Source organism: Oryx dammah, unplaced genomic scaffold, assembly GCF_014754425.2.
Source record: "Oryx dammah isolate SB20612 unplaced genomic scaffold, SCBI_Odam_1.1 HiC_scaffold_29, whole genome shotgun sequence".
NCBI lineage: Eukaryota > Metazoa > Chordata > Mammalia > Artiodactyla > Bovidae > Oryx > Oryx dammah.
In genome coordinates, this window is record NW_024070213.1 from 42589840 (window position 1) to 42614294 (window position 24455).

Here is a 24455-nt window from a genome sequence, read left to right on the forward strand (position 1 = left end):
ATAGTCCAATTCTCACATCCATACATGACTACTGGAAAAACCATCACTTTATTTTTTTTTTAATTTATTTATTTATTTTTAATTTTTACTTTACAATTCTGTATTGGTTTTGGCATAGATTGACATGAATCCACCACAGGTGTACATGCGTTAAAACCATCACTTTAACTAGACAGACCTTTGTTGACAAAGTAATGTCTCTGCTTTTAATATGCTGTCTAGGTTGGTCATAGCTTTTCTTCCAAGGAGCAAAGGTCTTTTAATTTCATGGCTGCAGTCACCATCTGCAGTGATTTTACAGCCCAAGAAAATTAAGTCTGTCACTGTTTCCATTGTTTCACCATCTGTTTGCCATAGAGTGATTGGGGCCGGATGCCATGACCTTAGTTTTTGAATGCTGACTTTTAAGTCAGCTTTTTCACTCTCTTCTTTCACTTTCATCAAGAGGCTTTTTAGTTCCTCTTCGATTTCTGCTGTAAAGGCGGTGTCGTCTGCGTATCTGAGGTTATTGATATTTCTCCCAGCAATCTTGATTCCAGCTTGTGCTTCCTCCAGCCTGGCATTTCTCATGATGTACTCTGCATATAAGTTAAATAAGTAGGATGACAACATATAGCCTTGGTGTACTCCTTTCCCAATTTGGAGCCAGTCTGTTGTTCCACATCCAGTTCTAACTGTTGCTTCTTGTCCTGCATACAGATTTCTCAGAAGGCAGGTCAGGTGGTCTGGTATTCCCATCTCTTTAAGAATTTTCCAGTTTGTTGTAATCTACACAGTCAATGTCAAAGACCCTTGTTACGATTATACAGTGGAAGTGACAAATAGATTCAAGGGATTAGATCTGATAGAGTGCCTGAAGAACTATGGATGGAGGTTCATGATATTGTACAGGAGGCAGTGATCAAAACCTTCCCCAAGAAAAAGAAATGAAAAACAGCAAAAGGGTTTCTGAAGAGGACTTACAAATAGCTGAGAAAAGGAGAGAAGTGAAAGGCAAAGGAGAAAAGGAAAGATATAAGCATCTGAATGCAGAGTTCCAAAGAATAGAAAGGAGAGGTAAGAAAGCCTTCCTCAGTGATCAATGCAAAGAAATAGAGGCAAACAACAAAATGGGAAAGACTAGAGATGGCTTCAAGAAAATTAGAGATACAAGGGAACATTTCATGCAAAGATGGGCTTGATAAAGGACAGAAATGGTATGGACCTAAGAGAAGCAGAAGATATTAAGAAGAGGTGGCAAGAATACACCGAAGAACTATACAAAAAAGATCTTCAAGATCCAGATAATCACGATCTAGATGATCACACACCTAGAGCCAGAAATCCTGGAATGTGAAGTCAACTGGGCCTTAGGAAGCATCACTATGAATAAAGCTAGTGGAGGTGATAGAATTCCAGTTGAGCTATTTCAAATCCTGAAAGATGATGCTGTGAACGTGCCACACTCAATATGCCAGCAAATTTGGAAAACTCAGCAGTGACCACAGGACTGGAAAAGGTCAGTTTTCTTTCCAGTCCCAAAGAAGGGCAATGCCAAGGAATGTTCAAACTACTGCACAATTGCACTTATCTCACATGTTAGCAAAGTAATGCTCAAAATTCTCCAAGCCAGGCTTCAACAGTACATGAACTGTGAAATTCCAGATGTTCAAGCTAGATTTAGAAAAGTCAGAGGAACCAGAGATCAAATTGCCAACAACCACTGGATCATAGAAAAAGCAAAAGAATTCCAGAAAAGCATCTACTTCTGCTTTATTGATTAGGCCTTTTGATTGGGTTGCCTTAAATTTACCAATTAACTTAGGGAAAGTGATATGTCCATTTTGTTGAGATACTATTCAGTACTAAGGAATGAGTTTGCATTTGCTCAAGTCCAGTCTTGGTTCTGAGTTTTAAGTTTTTTTTCTTAAAGACTTCTAAATATTTCTTGTTATTTCTAAGAATTTCTACTTCTGCTGTTGTTTTAAATGGAGATTTTTTTCTTCTGCTGTATCTTTAGCGGGTTGTTGCTTTTGTAAAATGAAGGCTGTTAATTCTTGGAAGTTAACTCAATATCCAGCTCCCCTACACATATCCTAACTAGTCTTCTTGCATAGGATTTTCCAAATGTACCATCAAATTATCTACAAATAGAGATAATTTTACTTCTTCATTTCCAATTCTTCTTCTAATTACTATCCCAGATCTAATTTCCTTAGCTAACACTTCAGTACCACTTAAATCGTCATGGAGGGGGACTTCCTTGGTAGTCTAGTGGTTAAGAGTCCACCTTCCAATGCAGGGGATGCAGGTTCAACCCCTGGGCAGGGAACCAAGACCCCACATTCCAAGGAGCAGCTAAGCCAGAGTACCACAACCAGAGAAAGCCCACACCCCAAAACGAAGAGGCTTCATGGCTCAGTGAAGACTCAGTGCAGTGAAAAATTGTTTTAAATTTAAAAACAAATACATAAATCATAGTGGAGATACTTGGTATTCTTCAGCAGTGCCTCTTCTTAATCTTGGTGGAAGGCCATCAGTGTTTCCCTGTTAAAATGCTGGCCTTTAGACCGATAGAATTCTAACATTGAACCACGGTTGAATTCCTCTATTAAATCCCTCTTGGTTGTGCTATATTTTTTAGCGTGGTATGGACTCCGTTTGCTGATATTTTACTCCTGATTTTTGTACTGACATCATGTGCTTTTATCCCCATTGTAAGATCACGGAAGCTGCTTGGAGACTATGTCCTGTCTCAGTAACCTTGAGCCAAACAAACAGCCTTACCTTTTAGACTTGAGTGTCTAAGCCCCCAGTACAATAGTTAGACAGTCACCTATTCTGGAGTTCCATTCTGCATATTCACGAAAAAATGTAGATAAGTGAGAACTCACTTTTAGCTCTTGAGGACACTGTGTGCATGGTAATTGTGAAATGAAAACATCTCCTTCCATATTAATAACAAGAAATGTCACAGTCATCAGTGATTTTGAAGAAGGAATTCATAGGGCCTGGACTCCATCTTAGGCCTGTTCATGATGATCATCCTCGGCCACCTTGCCAGTAGACTCTGAACTCTGTGTTTAGTGCCTATGAAAACGACAACAGAAGGATAAGACCCCCTCTAGACAGGAGAACCTTGAAGATCATATCTAGGTTACTCATCACCTAAGAAAAAACATACACTAATCACCCCTTCTTCTAGACAGGCCATAAATTTTTCTGTATCAATTAGAGTGTAACCTCGGGTTTATTGATTATTGGCTAATTGCTTGACTGTTCAAGCACATGAGTACATAGCACGTGAATGATGGGGTTATTGGGATTGTATTCTTCTTGGTTTATGTAAGTCTCAAGAAATTTGGAGTGGTGGGTTCAGACACATAAACATGGGGTATAAAAGATTTTCATAAATGCTGGTCAGGGTCCTTGGCTAAGAGGACCTTGGGCCCACTGGTGTAATAAACAGCACTCCACTATCTGCATTGTCCTTCTGAGAGAGTTTGTTTCCTGGAACGCATGGCTACAACAATTTCTGGCCTCCAAAGGCGAATGAGGGCTCCCAAAACTGCGATCCAGCAGATGCTGCCACTCCCCATGTTAGGACCAAACTGGAGCCAGGACAGGCTCTAAGGGGCAGGCTAGGCCTGAGGTTTAGTCTCTAGGAAGGCTGAGGCACTGGAAACGCCCACAGGCAGTGTAGCTCGACCAATCAGAAAAATCCCCGTAGCCCCCCGCCCGCGCCAGACCCGAGCCAATCCAGATAAGGATGCGAGGTTAAAAGTCCTGAGCACGCGTATGGTTTAGCCAATCAGCTACGCTGTTACAGGAACAAAGAACCGTCTGTATAAAAGTAGATGTGATTCAGAGCTCGGGGCTCTTGTCGGATTCCACTGTGCTGGATGAGACCTGGGCCCTAGCTCGAGCTAGCAATAAACCCCTTTATGCTTTTGCATTGCTGTGGACGTCTTATTCTCTCAGTTTTGGGGACTCGGACTCCAGGCACAACACCCGCAGCAATTGCTGAGGAGTCGAGCCCAGGCCTCAGGCGGGTCTGTGGTTGGCACTGCTCCTTTGGTCTGGGGTGAGAACACCACAGGGATTTAAAAAATAAAAGGCCCTGAGACAGTGGCCTGGCCCAGCCAGCCAGAGGGCGGGATGGGGGCCAGACAGGGACACTGGAATGTCAATTCTCGGGGGCTGTCCACCCACAGGGAGCAACCAGGCCAGGAGAGCCCCCTATTCCCTGCCTCCCAACAGTGCTGCCCTCCCAAGGATTCTCCCTCCTCACCTATCCTAAACATCATCTCAGATATTTATTCAGTACCTACTATGTGCAAGGACTCAGGGACCCTGGGCTGGGAACCTCCAGCTTCTCTTTCTCCCAGCTGTGCCACTGTCCCCAGAGCAGCCCTTTCCTCCACCTCTGACCTCAAGTCGGAAGATTTATTGAGCACCTACTATGTCTCAGGCCTGTTCTAGCCTTCTTCCTTTCAGCCTCTCTGGGCTTTTCTCCTCTTGTGCTCACACTCTCCCAGGCCTCTCCCTTATCTCAGGCCATTTCCATCTGCCTCTCTCCCTTCTGGCCACATTAACAGGAAACAGCCTGAGAGGTCAAGGGCTGCTGGGCCTCCAGAGTCTAGTGTTTGCATACACAGAGGCCTGTTGACAGGGAGGGGGAGCTGGGGTGAGAGGGTAACAGGCAGGAAGACCAGAGGTCTCCAAATGGAGGAAATAGGCTGCAAGTGTCACAGTTTTTATCTCTCTCTTAAGTGGCAGGAGGAAACAAACTAGTGTTATATTTTTTTCCCCCTTCTCTCTACAAATTTAAAAAGAAAAAAATCTTAAAATTCTGTGTTGCTATAATAACACCTGGTTCCATGTGAACTTAACTTTTCTCAAAGCTTGAGCTTAACTTTTCTCAAACCTTGAGCTAACCAATACATTTTTCTTATGGAAATGTTTGTCTTAAGCTATGTTAGTGTATTATGTTTTTACCCTAGACTCAGTCTTCAAGTCAGTTCGCCTAAAGGCTCAGAACCAACTTGACAAACCAGTATGTTATACTCATATTGTTCTCCTAATCTATGTTAATGAAACTATATCTTTGTTTGGAAATCTGCCTTTCTTCAAGATTCCTGTCAGTCTTTTATGGTCCGGGATGACTCACCTCTTGCCAATGTTATCTCAATGCATGTTGTGCGTGAGGGGCCTAGTGCCATTCTCTGAGTTTTGAGACATTTCCTTTCTCTAATTAGCAGACTGCTAGTAGCTATGGAACATCCGGCTAAAGACTAGCAGGGAGGCACTCTTTCTGCCCCCTTCTGATGTCTATGTCAGAAGCTGTCTCTCTTTTATACTTTAATAAAACTTTATTACACAAAAGCTCTGAATGATCAAGCCTCTTCTCTGGCCCTGGATGGAATTCTTCTCTGGAAGCCAAGAATCCTGGTGTCTTTCATGGTTCAGCAACAACCTTTCAGGCCAGGCGGGTGGACTTCCTGTTTATGAGAATCAGAAGGAACCCCCCCCCCCCAGGGAGGTGCCTTGGGCAGGTGTCTTGGGCACCCCCTGTAGTATAGACCTCAGTCTCTCTCTGCAGGGACCCCCAGGCAGCCAACTCAGGCCCAAGTACTGCCCTCTCCTCACTGCTGGTGAAGGCCAGAAGGAAGGAGGACTGAGTCTTTTCGAAATTGCCAGGAATGTGGGAGTTGAGTGTCCAATGTCCACAGGAACCATCCCTGACTCCAGGACCCAGCTCTCCTCCCCGTCTGCACGTCCTGCCCCATTCTCCTCCCCATCTCCAAAACCCTCCCCTGCTTTGCCGGTGGAAAGGCCTGAAAGAGTGGGGAAGGAGGAGGCTAGGTCTTATCCTGCCCCCGTGGGGCCACAAGCCTTCAGCTCTGGCTGGACCAAGCTCTGGAGGTCTCAGTCCCCCATCTCTGGGTGGGGGTGATGGGCCAGTAACACCATCAGCCTCATCTTGCACACACCATGTTTTCCCCTGAGTCCTCCATGCCGGGAAGGGTGGGGCAGGGCCCCCAGGGGGCTTGGGACCAGCCAGAGAAAAATGGTACCAAGATGTCACTTCACACCTTCAAGAAGGATCACCCTCTGTTCAAAGCCCCAGGTCTGAGGAGCTGGAGTGGGGGCAGACAGAGGTGGGGTTGGCCAAAGTGTCCCGGGGGAAGCAAATAGCCCCCGCTCTCCTCAACTCCAGGCAGTCACAGTCTGTGGTTGCCCAACAGGAGGTACTGATCAAGGGCCTGAGGGTCATGGCCAGTGAAGAGGCTGGGCAGAGGGAGATCTGACCTTGTCCTCTTCCCTCACCTAACCCAGAAGAAGATCAGTGACACCTGTTCTCTATCTTGCCTCTCCCACATCCCACCCTCTCACTCAGAGAACCTGGAGACAGACCTATAGGATACAACATCCTTAGTGCTCAAGGCAGTCATCCCCTAGTGGGCAGTGGGTGTCCCAGGAGCCAGCTATCCCAGAGAAGGCAGTCAGGGAGGGCTTCCTGGAGGAGGCTACCCTCTCTACACAGAAGCCTAAAATTAGGAAGGATGTGCCTGACCTTGGAAACAGCTTGATCAAAGGCATGACATTTCCAGAAAAATGCTAGCAACATGATGGACCTAGAAAAAGATGCAGATAAGCGAGCCAGGGGAGATTATGGGTGGAGAGGGGAATGAGATCAGTCTTCAGGGCCTCAAAGCCTGGACTTTCTATGGCTCTGGAGCTCCCTCTTTTGTCCCAGGCCAGAAGGTGGAAAACTTGAAAAAGACAGAAGACTTTCCAGTTCCTGATAGACCTGCTCTGAGCCAGAAAATCCCATGGACAGAGGAGCCTGGCGGGCTACAATCCATGAGGTCACAAAGAGTCGGGCATGGCAGCATCACACACAGCACAGCACCTGGTACTGTGTGTGCCGTGTGCTAAGATGCATCAGTCGTGTCCAACTCTGTGACCCCATGGACTGTAGCCGACCAGACTCCTCTGTCCATGGGATTTTCCCTGCAAGAATACTGGAGTGAATTGCCATTTCCTTCTCCAGGGGACCTTCCTGAGCTAGGGATTAAACCCACATCTCTTACATCTTTTTCATTGGCTGGTGGGTTCTTTACCACTAGCGCCACCTAGGAAGCGCAACACAGGACGTGGCACTAGTGAATCCTTTCTATTTATTTGGCTACTTCGGGTCTTAGTTGCAGCATGTGGGCTCAGTAGTTGCTGAGTGTGGGCTGAGTTGCTCTGCAGCACGTGGGATCTTAGTTCCTCAACCAAGGGATTGAACCCAAGTCTCCTACGTTGGAAGGTGGATTCTTTACCACTGAGCCACCAGGGAAGTCCCGCATGAGTCTTTTCAGACAGCTAAATATTATTACTAATTGGGAAAAAGAGAAAGTTGGTTTTCCCCCAAGGACATGACGACAGGTGGGTGGCAGGTGTTTTACCAGAAGAGTCTACAGAAAAAGACATGGTACTCAGCCCCTGGGATTCCCAGGCTTGCGGGAGCCAAGCAACCCCCAGGGGCTCTTATTAAAAACACCTGCTTCCCACACCTAGTCTCTGACCTGCCAGGTCTGCAGTGAGACAAGCTGTGGGGTTTGTAAGGAGGCCCCAGGCCTAGACCTTCTATCAGGCAGGTATGGGGAACATTCCTTTCTGATGACAAGAATTCACTCCAACTGCTTCCTCCTCGGGGAGACAATTCCTTCAAAACACGCTTTTTAAAAATTGTGCTGTTTATGGAGTATGCCTCACCTATTCTACAGAGAGGGAAATGGCAACCCACTCCAGTATTCTTGCCTAAAGAATCCTGTGGACAGAGGAGCCTGGGAGGCTGCTGTCTATGGGGTCGCACAGAGTCAGACACCACTGAAGCGACCTAGCAGCAGCACCTATTCTAAACCCTTTCTGCATTAACTCAGACAATCCTCACAGCAATCCTGTGATGTGTAGGTACTCAGGATTGCTGCCATCTTACTGATGGGGAAACTTGAGGCCTACAAAAGCTAGGAAACTTGTCCAAGGTCGCAGGAACTCTGTGACTTCTTAGGAGTTAGATTGGGACTTGAACCTGGACATAAGCCCTTAACCATTGGGTTGTAGTTTCCCCACCTGCCTCCAGTTCCTGGGCTGTTTGATAAGATTCCTCCAGGTGTCTTGGGTCAGAGCTGAGGGGTTCATATTTTTTGCTCCTTTGTCCTCTAAGATAGCAGTCCCTATCCTCTTTGGCACTAGGGACTGGTTTTGTGGAAGACAGTTTTTCCACAAATGGGGTAAGAATGGGGATGGTTTGGGGATGATTCAAGCACATTACATTTATTGTACACTTTATTTCTATGATTATTACATCAGCTCCACCTCAGATCATCAGGCATTAGATCCCTGAAGTTGGAAACCCCTGCTCTAAGGGTGTGACTTTTGAATCAAGAAATGACCAGTCCTGCTTCAAACCACTTTGGGAAACAGAAAAATGCGATTCAACTTCCTGTGCCCTGCTTACTTCCTCTGGGTAGTACTCTCTCCCAGAACTGGTTTCCCTACCTCTAAATGGGGGTGCAGCACCTCCCTAGGTATCATCAACAAGTTAGAAGATCAAGGATGGGGAGGGGAGTTGTGAACTGTTAGGCTGTGGGTTCTTTTGGACCTGGGAACGGCCAAGGTAGGGTGTGGAAGAATTGGGGTCAGTCTAGGAGTTGTTCAAATCACCTACCTCCAGGGTGAGTCCTGTCCTTTTTTCTTTTGTTATCTTTCGGCAGCATCACATGGCATGTGGGATATTAGTTCTCTGGGATTGAACCCATGCCCCCTGCGTTGGAAGAGCAGAGTCTTAACCACTGGACCACTAGGGAAGTCCCCAGAGGGTAGTCCTTTTCCAGCTAGTGTCACCAGGACTCCAGAAGCTGGGGGAGGCCACATAGTGTGGTGGGAAGAGAGGTTGGTGGGGAACCTGGCTTCTCCCTTCCCGCTTGGCACTCCAACATGCCCTGGCTGGCGGTGGCTCACGATCACCAGCTTTAAGCCCTGGTTTCATCAGTAATCAGGAAACGCACCACTAGAGGGCCTGGGGCATTTTCTGGAGGGCCTAGTGCCCTCCCAGAAACTGGGGAGCAGTGCAGGGGAGAGGAGAAGGAAGAGGTGTGGCCTCAGAAAATTTGCATAATGTATTCTTTTCTTTGAGGAGGCTGAGAAAGCTTCAGGACCTGACATCCCTGGAAACCATTCACTCATTTATTCTAGTTTACTGAACCCCTTACACTGCGCCAGTTACCACAGACCCAGAGAAATAAAGTGAAGTTATCCAGAAGCTTCCTGATATGGAGATTACTGTATGATCGGCTAATTCCTGCACAGTGCAGTGAGGCGCGGGTTTACCAAATTCAGAATCCACAGAGGAGAGAGCCATTAATCTGGGGTTTGGTGTTTGTGGCATGGATAGGGGAGCAGGGTGAGATATTGGCAGTCCTGAGGCCCACATCAGGGAAATGACAGTGTGGGCTGCAATCAGATGCTTCTGCCACTTCTGAATAGTTCTTCTCCCATCTGAGCCTCAGTTTTCCCAGCTATGAACTGGACACAGTGATGGAGCCTTTCTCCTTGGGCTGCTATAAGAGTTAAAGGATTTCACTCATGTAAAGTACTTAGAACAGCCCCTGGTGTGTGGTCAGCACATGGGTCACAGCGTGCCTGGCATACAGGGAGAGGGCTTTCGGGTGAAGGAGCCTGTCTATGCATAGGCCCCGGAGTGTGCTGCACATGAGTGTGATGGACATCGGTTGGGTGGAGTGAGAGGTAGGAAGGATCACTGGAAGTAGTGTCCTTTCCTGTGGACACCTTCCTTAGGAGAGTGGGGAGCTACAGATGGTTTTTGAGCAGAGGAGTGACGTTGACAGACCTGAGCACCAAGGCTACAGACTGGTGATGGGCTGGAAGGCGAGACTGGGGCAGGGAGACCAGTGAGGAGGTGGTACCAGGGTCTTGGTGAGACACATGGAGGCCTGAATGAGTAGCTGTGGGATGGAAAAACCTGGAGGTGAGGACCAGTGTCAGGGGGACACACAGCTGAATTGATGCGATGACATTGGGTTGGCCAGAAAGTTCATTTGGTTTTTCCATGACATCTAACATCATCAGTCTTCCCTGGTGGCTTAGAAGGTAAGGAATCTGCTTGCATTGCAGGAGACCCGGGTTTGGTCCCTGGGTTGGGAAGATCCCCTGGAGAAGGAAATGACAATCCACTCTAGTATTTGTGCCTGGGAAATCCCAAGGACAGAGGAGCCTGGTGGGCTACAGTCTACGGGGTCACGAAGAGTCAGACATGGCTGAGCAAGTAACATGCACAGCATCAACAATACGGTGAGTGAATAGACACCACACCGTGGGCTGGGGCGAATGGAGGAGTCCAGGTGTTTTGGGAGATACTGACTAACATACTTAGGAGAGGGTACTCGGGAAAGGCCTTAAAGGGTGTATAGGAGCTGTCCAGGGGACCCAGGAGGGAAGGGCTGCCTGGACAGATGGAACCAAAAGTAGAAGATGCTTTCACAGTGAGTTTGGGGAGGAAAGAGTGGGGTTCAGGAGTTGGGGGGCCTTGGGTGTCATCTGTAGGCCACTGGGGTTGGGGGAAGGTCAGCAGACAGAGCAGTGGGAAGAGAATTTCAACATCTCTGTTAGCTTCTCATGGCTGTTTAAACAAATGAGGTACAGCCTGGGTACCTTAAGGCATTCTGCTTTAAAACAGTGGTGATTTATTCTCTCGCCGCAGTGTGGGCAAGGCTATGCTCCCTCCCAAGGCCTCCAGCTTCCAGTGGCTCAAGGTGTTCCCTATTTGTGGCTGTAAGTTTTCAAAGTCTGCATCTGTTTCCACATGGCCTTCTCTGTGTCGGCATCTTTTCTTATGAGGACGCTTGTGATTGGATTCAGGGCCCACCTGGATAATCCCGGATAACCTCACCTCAAGACCCTTATCTGAATTACATCTACAAGGACTCTTTTTCCGAATAAAGTCACCCACAGGTTCCAGGTGAACCTGTCTTCTGGGGAGTGGGGGTTACCATTCAACACACCACAGGGTCCTAAACTCTAATCCCAGCGCTTCCTCCCAGATGGAGAGTCTTTTCTCTTTCCCCTTCTTCAGGGCTCCGGGTCCCTCCAGTCGTGCCTCAGGCAGGACGCCCCACTGTTCACCCTTTCATCCCCAAGGCCCAGAAGTTACGGACACGTGTGCAGAAGTAGCTCCTGCGCGCCTCCCTTCTTCCAGCAGCCAACTCCCTGAGGCGGGGACCTGGCTAAACCTGTAGGCGTGAGCGCCACCTTGTGTTCATTTGGAGCGCTGCAGTCCGAGGCTCCAGCCCGGTCCTTGCCCTGCAGACAAGTGGAGCGGTGCGTCCAGAGAGTTCCGGCTGTTCCCCGGCTCCACACACGTGGGTTCTGCTGGCCTCAGTGTGAAGTGGGGGGACATAGCCCCCAGACCAGGAGACTTCGGCTCAGAGAGGCTGTGACGTGCTAAGGTCTCACAACTTCCACTCCCGTCTGACTCCAAAGCTGCACCGCACAAACTAAACTAATGCACCGGGCTAGGGGCGGGACCTGTCCACTCTGGCGGCTGCGAGGCTTTTCTGGGTCTACGTTTGCCCACATGAAAGAGGGGCAGGGATGCACATGAGCACCCCCGGGCAGCCACTTGCAGAGAAACCCGAAGAACCCAGAATTTAGTCTTTCACTGAAATGGTCTGTGGACCTCATTGCTTCTCCATACTTTCCAAACATTGGTCTTAAAAAACAAAACAAAGCAATTAGGTGTTTATTGTTTTTCTCTAAACATTTTCATGTGTGTGAACTATTTAATAACTTAAAAAGCATACTTACTGGATTAAAAACTTTATGCAGGCTTCCAGTTCTCCTCTGAAAGGCAATAAGCTGAGCTGTTTCTTCCACATTCTTCCAGGAATGATCCCTGCATGATTATATATAGGTATGTATATATACACATACACACACCCTTGCATGTATATTCCGGAGAAGGCAGTGGCACTCCACTCCAGTACTCTTGCCTGGAAAATCCAATGGACAGAGGAGCCTGGTGGGCTGTAGTCCATGGGGTCACACAGAGTCGGACACGACTGAAGCAACTTAGCAGAAGCAGCAGCAGCAGCATGTATATTCACACACTCCCATTTTTTAAAAAGTGGCAAGCAATCAACATTCTACATTTGTTTTGTCACTTAAAGACGCTTTTACATTTGATCCATATGATTGTGTGTGTGTGTGTGTGTGTGTGTGTGTGAATGAGTCATTCAGTCATGTCTGACTCTTTGCCTCCCCATGGACTATAATTCACTAGGTATGAATACTGGAATGGGTATCCATTCCCCTCTCCAGGGGATCTTCCTGACCCAGGGATCAAGCCAGGGTCTCCACCGTTGCAGGCAGATTCTTTACCATCTGAACCACCAGATATCTATATCTATATCATAAATGTATACAGAGTGAACACAACAGGCAGCCAGCACCCAGATAAATACATGAACATACACACAAAAAAAACACATGAACACAACCAGCTCCCTGTGAGTCTCCTCAGTGCCTCTTCCAACTCCCGGCAAATGGTACTAACTGTCCTGACCTCTGAGATTTTGATGTCTTTGTTCTCCATGTAAATCACTCAACATTTTGTTTGCGGGATCCAGTCACATTGTTGCCCGTGGTTGTACATAATTTCTCCTCACAACTTGTAATGCCCCACTGTGTGACTATACCACACTTTATTTCATCCGTTTTACTATTAATGGACATTGGATAGTTTCCAGATTTTGCCCATTACAAACAGTGTACTATGAATATTCTAGCTTAGTATGTGTCTTTTTGGTGAAAGTGTTGGACCTACACCTAGAGGCAGAATTTCTAGGTCAAAGGCCTACATGTGTTCTGTTTTGGCTTCCCAGGTGGCTCAGTGGTGAAAGAATCCACCTGCAGATGCAGGAGACCCTGCAGACGCAGGGTCGGGAAGATCCCTGGAGAAGGGAATGGATACCCATTCCAGAGACTTGAATCTGAGTTTGATCCCTAGGTCAGGAAGATCCCTTGGAGGAGGAAATGGCAACCCACTCCAGTATTCTTGCCTGGAAAAAATCCCATGAACAGAGGAGCTTGGTTGGCTACAGTCCATGGGATGGCAAAGAGTTGGACACGACTGAGCGACTGAAACGTGCACCCACGCACTTACTGTTTTAGCAGAAGCTGCCAAAAGGCTTTCCAAAGTGATGGTAACAGTTGAAGTTCCCACCAGTTTGGACTGCTCCATATCTTCACTCACCCTTGATATTTTTGCCTTTTTCATTTTAGCCTATGTATAGTGCTATGGCATTGTGGTTTTAATTTGCATTTCTCTGATTACTAATGAAGTTGAACACCTTTTCATGTATTTATTGGCCGTTTGGGTATCCACTTCGATCTGTTCAAGTCTTGCCTATTTTTCTTTTTCTTTTTCTTTTTAAAAAGTTTTGTTGGCATATAGTTGATTTATTTTGCTATTAGGATGTCTTTTCATGTTGGGTGTTTTTGTATTGGTTTGTAGGAGTTCTATGTATATTTCAAGCAGAAGTTTTTTTGCTGTATATGTTCATTACAAACATTCTTTCCCATTTTGTGGGTCATCTTTTAACTCTTCAAAATGTATTTTTTGTTAAAGGAGAGTTCTTAATTCTGATATACTCTGCTAAAAAATTATTAACTCCTTTGTTTATTGTTTAAGAAAACCCTGCCTTTTTCAAGGTCGTGAAGATGTTCTCTTAATGCTTTCTTCTAAGTCTTTATTATTTCACTCTTTCACATTTAGGTATGGAATTTATTTCTGTTTATGGTGTGAGGTAGGGGTTACGTTAGGCTGAAAAAATGGTCTCCCAATGATGCGTACCTCCTAATTCCTGGAACTGTTACCTTCTATAACAAAGTGTCTGCAGAGTGATTAAGTTAAAGGTTTTGAGGGAGAAAGATTATCCTGAATTATCTAGTTGGGTCCTAAATACAACCATGTGCATTCTTGTAAGAGGAAAGCAGAGGGAGATTTCACACACATACACACACAGATACACACACACACATACACACACAGATACACACACACACACACACGGAAGCCCCTATGAAGATGGAGCAGAGAGATAGATTTGAAGTTGCTTGCCTTGTGACTAGACTGATATAACCATGAACCAAGCAGTGCCTGCAGCTCCAGAGATGGGAAGAAGCAAAGAACATTCTCTCTGACAGCGTCCAAGGTGTTGGCTCTGCTAATACCTTAATTTTGGCCCAGTGATACTGATTCTGAATTTCTGATCTCTAGGACTGTGAAGGTATAAAGTTCTATGGTTTTAAGCTACGAGTTTCTGGTAATTTTTTTACAGCAGCTACAGGAAGCCATTAGAGGAATCAAGATGCATTTCCCCCACAATATTCTATCTAGTTGACCTAGCACCATTTCCTGAAAAGATCATCCTTCTCCCATTGCACTGCTCTGTCATATGTGCCGTATGTGTGGGTTGTTTCTAGACTGTTAGTCTGTTTGTCTGCTCTTGAACCAACGCCACACTGTTTAAGTTCTTGTTTCTACAGTAGTTCTTGATGTCTGGTACAGTAAATTCTGTGGTTTTCTTCTTTATTTTTTTTTATGTCAATGGCTTTTCCTTTGCATCTCCATATAGGTTTTAGAATCAATTTGGTAATTTCAGGGGAAAAACTCTGGGATTTTTGAATTGGGATTGTGTTGAATCTTGCAATTAATTTGAGAAGAATTGATATGTTTATAATATTGAGGCTTCTAGTCCATGAAAACTATATAGCTCTCAGTTTATTTAGATCGTATTTAATTTAAATAATGATGTTATTAAAAAATAAAAAATTGAGATACAATTCACATACCATACAATTCATTCATTTAAAGTAGACAGGGTGGGAATTCCCTGTGTGGCTAAGAATCTGCCTTCTGATGCAGAGGATGCACTTTCAATCCCTGGTCAGGGAATAAAGACCCCACAGACAACGAAGAGCCCACACACTGTAACAAAGACCTAGTGCTGCCAAAAAAAAGAAAGTGTACAAGGAATTCCCTGTTTGTCCAGTGGTTGGGATCCTGCATTTTAACTGCTGAGGGCTTGGGTTCAAGTCCCTGGCTGGGGAACTAGGATCCCATGAGCCACATGGCATGGCAAATGAAAAATGTGTACAATTCAGTGGGTTTTTTTTTAAGTATATTTACAAAATTGTACAATCATCACCACTACCTAATTCCAGAATATTTTTTATCACTCCCCAAAGAAACTCCATCCCCATTGGCAGTCATTCTCTACACTCCCCTTCCCCCAACTCGGCAACCACGAATTTCTTTTTGTCTCTATGGATGTGCCTATTCTGGACTTTAAATATATAGAAGTGGAATCATAAAAAATGTGACCTTTTGTGTTTAGCTTCTTTCACTTAGCATCATGTTTTCTAGGTTCATTTATGTTGAAGCATTTATCAGCACTTTCTCTCTTTTATGGCTGAATAATATTCCATTATTCAGGCAATGCCAAAGAATATTCAAACTACTGCACAATTGCACTCATCTCACATGCTAGCAAAGTAATACTCAAAATTCTCCAAGCCAGGCTTCAATAGTATGTGAACTGTGAACTTCCAGATGTTCAAGCTGGATTTAGAGAAGGCAGAGGAACCAGAGATCAAATTGCCAACATCTGCTGGATCATGGAAAAAGCAAGAGAGTTCCAGAAAAACATCTATTTACGCTTTACTGACTATGCTTTATTGACTGTGTGGATCACAGTAAACTGTGGAAAATTCTTAAAGAGATAGGAATACCAGACAACCTTACCTGCCTCCTGAGAATTCTGTATGCAGATCAAGAAGCAACAGTTAGAACCAGACATGGAACAACAAACTGGTTCCAAATTGGGAAAGGGGTACACGAAGGCTGTATATTGTCATCTTGCTTATTTAACCTATACGCAGAGTACATCATACAGAACGCTGGGCTGGATGAAGCACAAGCTGGAATCAAGATTGCTGGGAGAAATATCAATAACCTCAGATATGCAGATGGCACCACACTTATGGCACAAAGCGAAGAAGAACTAAAGAGCCTCTTGATGAAAGTGAAAGAGGAGAGTGAAAAAACTGGCTTAAAACTCAACATTCAGAAAACTAAGATCATGGCATCTGATTCCATCACTTCATGGAAAATAGATGGCAAAACAATGGAAAAAGTGACAGACTTTATTTCTTTGGGTTCCAAAATCACTGTAGATGGTGACTGCAGTCATGAAATTAAACGATGCTTGCTCCTTGGAAGAAAAGCTATGACCAACCTAGATGGCATGTTAAAAAGCAGAGACATTACTTTTCCAACAAAGGTACATCTAGTCAAGGCTATGGTTTTTCCAGGAGTCATGTATGGATGTGAGAGTTGGACTATAAAGAAAGCTGAGCACCAAAGAATTGATGCTTTTGAACTGTGGTGTTGGAGAAGACTCTTGAGAATCCCTTGGACTGAAGGAGATCCAACCAGTCCATCCCAAAGGAAATCAGTCCTGAATATGTATTGGGAGGACTGGCGCTGAAGCCGGAATTCCAATACATTGGCCACCTGATGCAAAGAATTGACTCACTGGTAAAGACTCTGATCCTGGGAAGATTGAAGGCAGGAGGAGAAGGGGATGACAGAGGATGAGATGGTTGGATGGCATCACTGACTCTATGGACATGAGTTGAGTAAGCTCCAGGAGTTGGTGATGGACAAGGAAGCCTGGCGTGCTGCAGTCCATGAGGTCGCAAAGAGTTGAACACGACTGAGTGACTGAACTGAATATTCCATTGTCTAGATATACGTTGTTTGTTCATCCATCCATCAGTTGATGGATATTTGGGTTATTTCCACTTTGGGGCTATTATTAATATGAGTAAAGCTGCTGCGAACATCATGTATATGTTTTTGTGCAGGCATATATTTTCAATTCTCTTGGGTATTGTATATCTAGGAGTGAAATTGCTGAGTCATAGGGCACCTCTATGTTTAACTGTTTGAGGAGCTGCTAAACTGTTTTCCAAAGCAGCTGCACCATTTTACAATCCTACTAGCAATGTGACAGGGTTCTAATCTCGCCACATCCTGGCCAACACTTGTTACTGTTTGTCATTTTGATTATAGTCATCCTACTCGGTGTGAAATGGGACCTCACTATGGTCTTTATTTCGTTTTCCTAATGACTAACACATAATAATATTTTGTCTTTTTCAGTGTAGTGGTCTTACACACCTTTTGTTTGATTTCTTCCTAGGAAATTGATATTTTGGATGCTCTTATAGATGGCTTCATTTTTTAAAAATAGAATTGTATTATTTTCCAGCAATTTTAGGTTCACAGAAAAATCGAGAGAAAAGTACTGAGAATTCTCATCTATTCCTTGCCTTCGCATGCATAGCTTCCCCCACTATCAACATCTCATTGTTTTAATCAATGAAACTATGATACATCATCACCCAAAGTCTGTAGTTTACATAAGGGTTCACTCTCGGTGTTGTACATTCTACGGGTTTTGACAAATGCATAGTGACATCTATCCATCATTATAGTGCCACACAGAATAATCTCACTGCCCTAGAAATCCTCTGTGCTCCATTTACCATCCTTCCTTCCCCCAACCACTAACCATTTTGCTATCGCCATAGTCTTGCCTTTTCTAGAATGTCATAAAGTTGGAATCCCACAGTATGTAGCCTTTCCAGATTGGTTTCTTTCACTTAGTAATATGCATTTAACTTTCCTCCATGTCTTTTCATGGCTTGAGAGCTCGTTTCTTTTTGGCACTGAATAATATTCCCTTGTCTGGATGCACCACAATTATCTAACTGTTCACCTACTGAAGGACTTCTTGGTTGCTTCTAAATTTTGCCAGCTATGAATAAAGCTGCCGTAAATATCCAGGTGCAAATATTTGTGTGCACTTAAGTTCTCAGCACTTTTGGGTAAATATTAAGAAGTAAAGGATTGCTGAATCATATGGTATAAGAGTATGTTTAATTTATAAGCAACTGTCTTATAAAAAAAAAACCATCTCCCAAAGTGACTGTGCGCTTTTGCATTCCCATCAGCCAAGAGAGTAAGTTCTTGCTGCTCACCAGCACTTGGGGTTTTCAGTGTTTTGGATTTTGGCCATTTTAGTAGGTGCACAGCAGTGTTTCATTGTTGTTTCAATTTGCAAACCCCTACTAACACGTGATGTTGAGTGCCTTTTCATATGCTTGTTTGCCATCTGTACCTCTTTCCTGGAGGTGTCTGTTCAGATATTTTGCTACCTTTTTTTTTCAGTTATGTTGTTCATCTTCTTATTCTTTGTATTTTAAGAGTTTTGTATATTTTGGGTAACAGTCCTTAATCAAATATGTCTTTTAGCATATTTTCTCCTAGCCCTTAGCTTGTTTTCTCATTCTCTTAACAGTGTCTTTTACAAGTTTTCAATTTTAATGAAGTCCAGCTTATCAATGATTTCTTATCAAAAAAGTCATCACTGAACTCAAGGTCATCTAAATTTTCTCTTATATTATCTTTTAGGACTTCAGTAGCTTCAGTTTTGGAGAAGGCAATGGCACCCTACTCCAGTACTCTTGCCTGGAAAATCCCATGGATGGAGGAGCCTGGTGGGCTGCAGTCCATGGGGTCACTAAGAGTCGGACATGACTGAGTGACTTCACTTTCACTTTTCACTTTCATGAATTGAAGGAAATGGCAACCCACTCCAGTGTTCTTGCCTGGAGAATCCCAGGGATGGGGGAAACTGGTGGGCTGCCATCTATGGGGTTGCACAGAGTCGGACAGGACTTAGCAGCAGTTTCAGTTTTATTTTTGTGGTCAGTGGAGAGAAATATAGTTGATTTTGACCCAATTTCTAGTTTTGCTAAATTCACACAAATTGTTGAAAGATGTGTGTTAAAGTCTCCTACCATGATTATAGACATCTCTTCCTCCTAGTTTTGCTTGCATTTTTTTAAACCACATACTCTTTTTCTTTTTTTTTAATTAGTTATTTGGCTGTCCTGGGTCTTCATTGCAGCATGTGGGATCTTTAGTTTTGGCATACAAACTCTGCAATATGTGGGATCTAGTTCTCTAAGCAGGGATCAAACCCTTGGCCCCCTGCATTGGGAGCACAGAGTCTTAGCCACTGGACCACCAGGGAATTCCTCTTCACTTGGTTAATTATCATCCACTACCAAAGTGGATTCCATGCTCACCTCAGTACTCCATTTATGAGTTCCTTTATTTATTTTTAAAAATTTATTTCTTTGGCTGCACTGTGCAGCATGTGGGATCTCAGTTCCCCCACCAGGGATGAACCCTGGTCCCTGGCATTTAGAGCATGAAGTCTTAACCCCTGGACCACCAGGCAAATCCCAAGTTCCTTTATTTAGCGTTGCCTCTTTGCTGCTTGCAGTCTAGCAGGAAGGGCTTCGTAGTTTTTTTTCAAGGGCACATATATGCTTTAAGTTTAAATTCAACAATACGTAATTACCTCTAAAATATAAAATAAAGCAAAACCAACTAAAACAATAGCAAGATATTCCAGTAGACTCCCCCTTGTACATAGTATTGGCTTTCATTACGTCTCACCTTTGATCTGTCTTAGAAACGATGACCTGTACTGAGATTTCATTCAGAAAACTGGCTTCCACTTCACCTCCAATAGACTGAGTAAAATGAGATTGCCTGCATCAAGTGCTGGGAAGCATGTGGGCCTCTCACAAATCACCAGTTGGAGTGGAAAATGGTCAAGCACGTGGCAGGACTGCTTGGCAGATCTACTGAGATTGTACATATGCCAACCCCATGACCAAGCCAGGTGACTCTTGGCTGCGAATCCAACAGAGGTGCATAAACATGTGTATTAGAAGGGCATATGAATATTCATAGCAGCAGTATCTGTAATAGCTCCCAAACAGGAACTACCCAGCTGCCCATTCAGTTCAGTTCAGTCACTCAGTCGTGTCTGACTCTTTGCGACCCCATGAATCGCAGCACACCAGGCCTCCCTGTCCATCACCAACTCCTGGAGTTCACTCAGACTCACGTCCATCGAGTCAGTGATCCCATCCAGCCATCTCATCCTCTGTCGTCCCCTTCTCCTCCTGCCCCCAATCCCTCCCAGCATCAGAGTCTTTTCCAATGAGTCAACTCTTCACATGAGGTGGCCAAAGTACTGGAGTTTCAGCTTTAGCATCATTCCTTCCAAAGAAATCCCAGGGCTGATCTCTTTCAGAATGGACTGGTTGGATCTCCTTGCAGTCCAAGGGACTCTCAAGAGTCTTCTCCAACACCACAGTTCAAAAGCTTCAATTCTTCGGCACTCAACCTTCTTCACAGTCCAACTCTCACATCCATACATGACCACAGGAAAAACCATAGCCTTGACTAGACGGACCTTAGTTGGCAAAGTAATGTCTCTGCTTTTGAATATGCTGTCTAGGTTGGTCATAACTTTTCTTCCAAGAAGTAGGCGTCTTTTAATTTCATGGCTGCAATCACCATCTGCAGTGATTTTGGAGACCAAAAAAATAAAGTCTGACACTGTTTCCACTGTTTGCCCATCTAGTTCCCATGAAGTGATGGGACCGGATGCCATGATTTTCGTTTTCTGAATGTTGAGCTTTAAGCCAACCTTTTCACTCTCCTCTTTCACTTTCATCAAGAGGCTTTTGAGTTCCTCTTCACTTTCTGCCATAAGGGTGGTGTCATCTGCATATCTGAGGTTATTGATATTTCTCCAGGCAATCTTGATTCCAGCTTCTGCTTCTTCCAGCCCAGCATTTCTCATGATGTACTCTGCATAGAAGTTGAATAAGCAGGGTGACAATATAAAGCCTTGACGTACTCCTTTTCCTATTTGGAACCAGTCTGTTGTTCCATGTCCAGTTCTAACTGTTGCTTCCTGACCTGCATACAGATTTCTCAAGAGGCAGGTCAGGTGGTCTGGTATTTCCATCTGTTTCAGAATTTTCCACAGTTTATTGTGATCCACACAGTCAAAGGCTTTGGCCCATTACACAGTATATTTACAAAACAGAACGCTATTCAGTGATGAGAACGGATAATCTACAAATACAAGACAGTCTACAAATTTAAGTACCTACTACAAATATGGTGTTGTATCTATCACCTACTACAACTATAGGTACCTACTACAACTACTCCAACTGTGGTGTTGGAGAAGACTCTTGAGAGTCCTTTGGGCCACAAGGAGATCAAGCCAATCAATCCTAAAGGAAATCAGTCCTGAATATTCATTGGAAGGACTGATGCTGAAGTTGAAGCTCCAATACTTTGGCCACCTGATGCAAAGAACTGGCTCATTGGAAATGACCCTGATGCTGGAAAAGATTGAAGGCAGGAGAAAAAGGGGATAACAGAGGATGAGATGGTTGGATGGCATCACTGACTCGATGGACATGAGTTTGAGCAAACTCCAGGAGTTGGTGATGAACAGGGAAGCCTGGTGTGCTGCAGTCCATGGGGTCGCAAAGAGTCGGACACGCCTGAGCAACTGAAATGAACTGAACTGAACTACACATATATGTACCTATGTGGAAGAACCTCACTTCCACGTGGTGAATGTGGTGAATGAAAGACCCAGAGACAAAGGAGCACAAGTTGGACAATTCCATTTCTATGAAGAACAAAGATAGATGAAACTAATCTGTGGCGACAGAGGACAGAAGGGTAGTTGCCTCTTTTTGTGTTATTTTTTAATTTTTAATTGGAGGATAATTGCTTTACAACGTTGTGCTGTTTTCTGCCATACAACAACATGAATCAGCCATAGGTATACGTATGTCCCTTCCTCTCAAACCATCCTCCCACCCCATCCCACCCCTGTAGAGCATTGGGTTAAGCTCCCTGTGTCATTTAGCAAATTGCAACTGGTTATCTATTTTACGTATGGTTATCTATTTTACCTATGGCAATGTACAGGTTTCAGTGCTACTCTCTCAGTTCATCCCACCTTCTCCTTCTCCAGCTGTGCCCACAAGTCTGTTCTCTATATATCTGAATCTCTATTCCTATGCTGCAAATAGATTAATCAGTATCAGTTTTCTAGACTTCATATATGTACGTTGCTGTTATTGTTTACTCATTAAGTCTTGTCTGACTCTGCAGCCCACCAAGCTCCTCTCTCCATGCGATTCTCCAGGCAAGAATACTAGAGTGCGTTGCTGTTTCCTTCTCCAGGGGATCTTCCCGACCCAGGGATCAAACCTACGTCTGTTATGTCTCCTGAATTGGCAGGTGGGTTCTTTATCACTAGCACCACCTGGGAAGCTATATATATAGTAATATACTCTATTCTTCTCTTTTCCAAAAGTATGGAATACTTCACAAATTTGCCTGTCATCCTTGCAGAAGGGACACATTAATCTTCTTTATATTATTCCAGTTTTTTAGTATAGGTGCTGCTGAAGCAAGCACAAGTAGTCGCCTCTTGATTGGGCAACGGAAATGGTCAGTGTCTTGATCTGGGTGATGATCCCTCAAGTGGAGACATAGGTCAAAGTCTTTTAAGTGCCCACTTAAGATCTGTGCACCTTATCATGTTTCATACCTAGCTAAACATTTTTTAAAAGCTTTGAAAAACGTTTTGAGGCATACAGTCACTTGACCCAGGACTTGGAAACTGAGTCTGCCATGCACAGGCAGAGCAGGCTCCACGGCTGACACCTTGCTCCAGCCCCAGTCACCTCCTGTGACAATACATTTTTAAAATGTCCAGCATGGTTATTGTCACCCCACACAGGCTCTGCTAGAAATCTGCCACTCCTCCATCAAAAGGTACTGTCTAGGTCCCGCCCTGCCCCGGCATCCTCAGTCTGGGCGAGCCAGTGACTGTTTTGACCAACAGAGTGTGACAGCATTGACACTGGCTGACTTCCAAGGCCAGCTCATAAAGGGCGATGGATTCCTCGGGCTCTCTTTGGACATGCCATGTTGGAAGCTGGCCGCCCCAAGGCCGTGATGCTTAGAGACCATGTGGTAAGCCTGCTGAGAGATAGAGCAAGGTGCCTGAGGAGCCCCAGCTGTCCAGCCTCTAGCTGCTTTTTGATCCCCACTGATGTCACATGAGCAAAGATGAGAAGCCCGAGTGCAGATTCATAAGCTACAAAAATGGTGGCTGTCCTTTGTTGTAGGCTATCTTTTGGGGTGGACTGACATGCACCAATAGGTAACTGGAACATGTGGTAACTTTACTCTGCAGGGCTTTTCCAGGCCCTCTCTCTGCCACTCATCCAGGCACATTTGGGTACACTCAGTTCCTTATTGCACAAAGGTGTTCTCCTGCCTGTGGTGCAAGAATCTTCTCCTCGCCATTCCAGGCCCAGCTTCTGCCCTGTCTCCTCCAGGAAGCCTTCCTGTTTGTTTATAAGCAAGCTGATGGCAGGCTTCCCAGGTGGCTCTTGCGGTAAAGAACCCACCTACCAATGCAGAAGACAGACATAAGAAACGTGGGTTCGATCCCTGGGTCAGGAAGATCCCCTGGAGGTGGAAATGGCAACCCACTCTAGTATTCTTGCCTGGAGAATCCCATGGACAGAGGAGCCTGGCGGTCTACAGTCCATGGAGACACAAAGAGTTGAACATGAGTGAAGTGATTTAGCACACTGCAAGCTGATGGTGGGGGATGGTGATCATGAGGGTGGCTACACCTGTACAGAGACAGAGGGTATATGGGAACTATCTGTGCACCAGACTCTGTCTGAGTTCAAATTCCAGAGTTCCCACTTCCCAGCTGGGTGCCCTTGGGCAAAGTACTTAACTGGAGCCTCAGTGTTCTCATCCATAAAACGGGAGTAATAATTGTGGCTACTTCCCAGGTCTGTCCTGAGGATTGAAGGGATTAATCTATGGAAAGCACTCAGTGTGGCCTGGCAAACAACAAGCACACTGAAATATTCATCATCAAATCAACCCTATTTGATAGGTTCTATTCTCCCCATTTTACAGATAAGGAGACTGAGGCACTGAGAGGAGTTTAAATGCAGGCTCCAGAGCTTGTGCCACGCTGCAGGTTCATTTCATCAGGCTACATTTACTGCAGGGGAGTTGGAAAATGAGGTCAAGAAAGGAGGTTACTGCTCCCCAAAGTACAGTAACAAATGAGAGGCCATGTAAGAGTTAAACCTGGTTTTCTCAACCACACTGAGGTTGCTCACTCTCGCCAAAGCATGTAGAAGTCAACAGGTTCCTGGCTGGGGCGGGAAGCTCAACCTTTGGCCTTACCTGAGCCTAGGGCAGTGACCGAGAGCACCAGGCTACGATGGCACAGGAGCAGCTGAGAGGAGCTACCCCACATCCAAGGTCAGGAACAATGGCTGAGAGGAGCAACCCCATGTCCAGGAGTGGCGGCTGCATGGGGAGGGCTGAGAGGAGC

The 24455-nt window shown here is 45.0% G+C and overlaps 1 non-coding gene across 1 annotated transcript; it reads right to left on the reverse strand.

Annotated features, from left to right (window-relative positions):
* Positions 1–22389: 22389 nt before the first annotated feature.
* Positions 22390–22498, reverse strand: LOC120858950. Its single transcript, XR_005719978.1, has one exon. It is a non-coding gene; the product is annotated as a U6 spliceosomal RNA (small nuclear RNA).
* Between the last annotated feature and the right edge of the window lie 1957 nt (positions 22499–24455).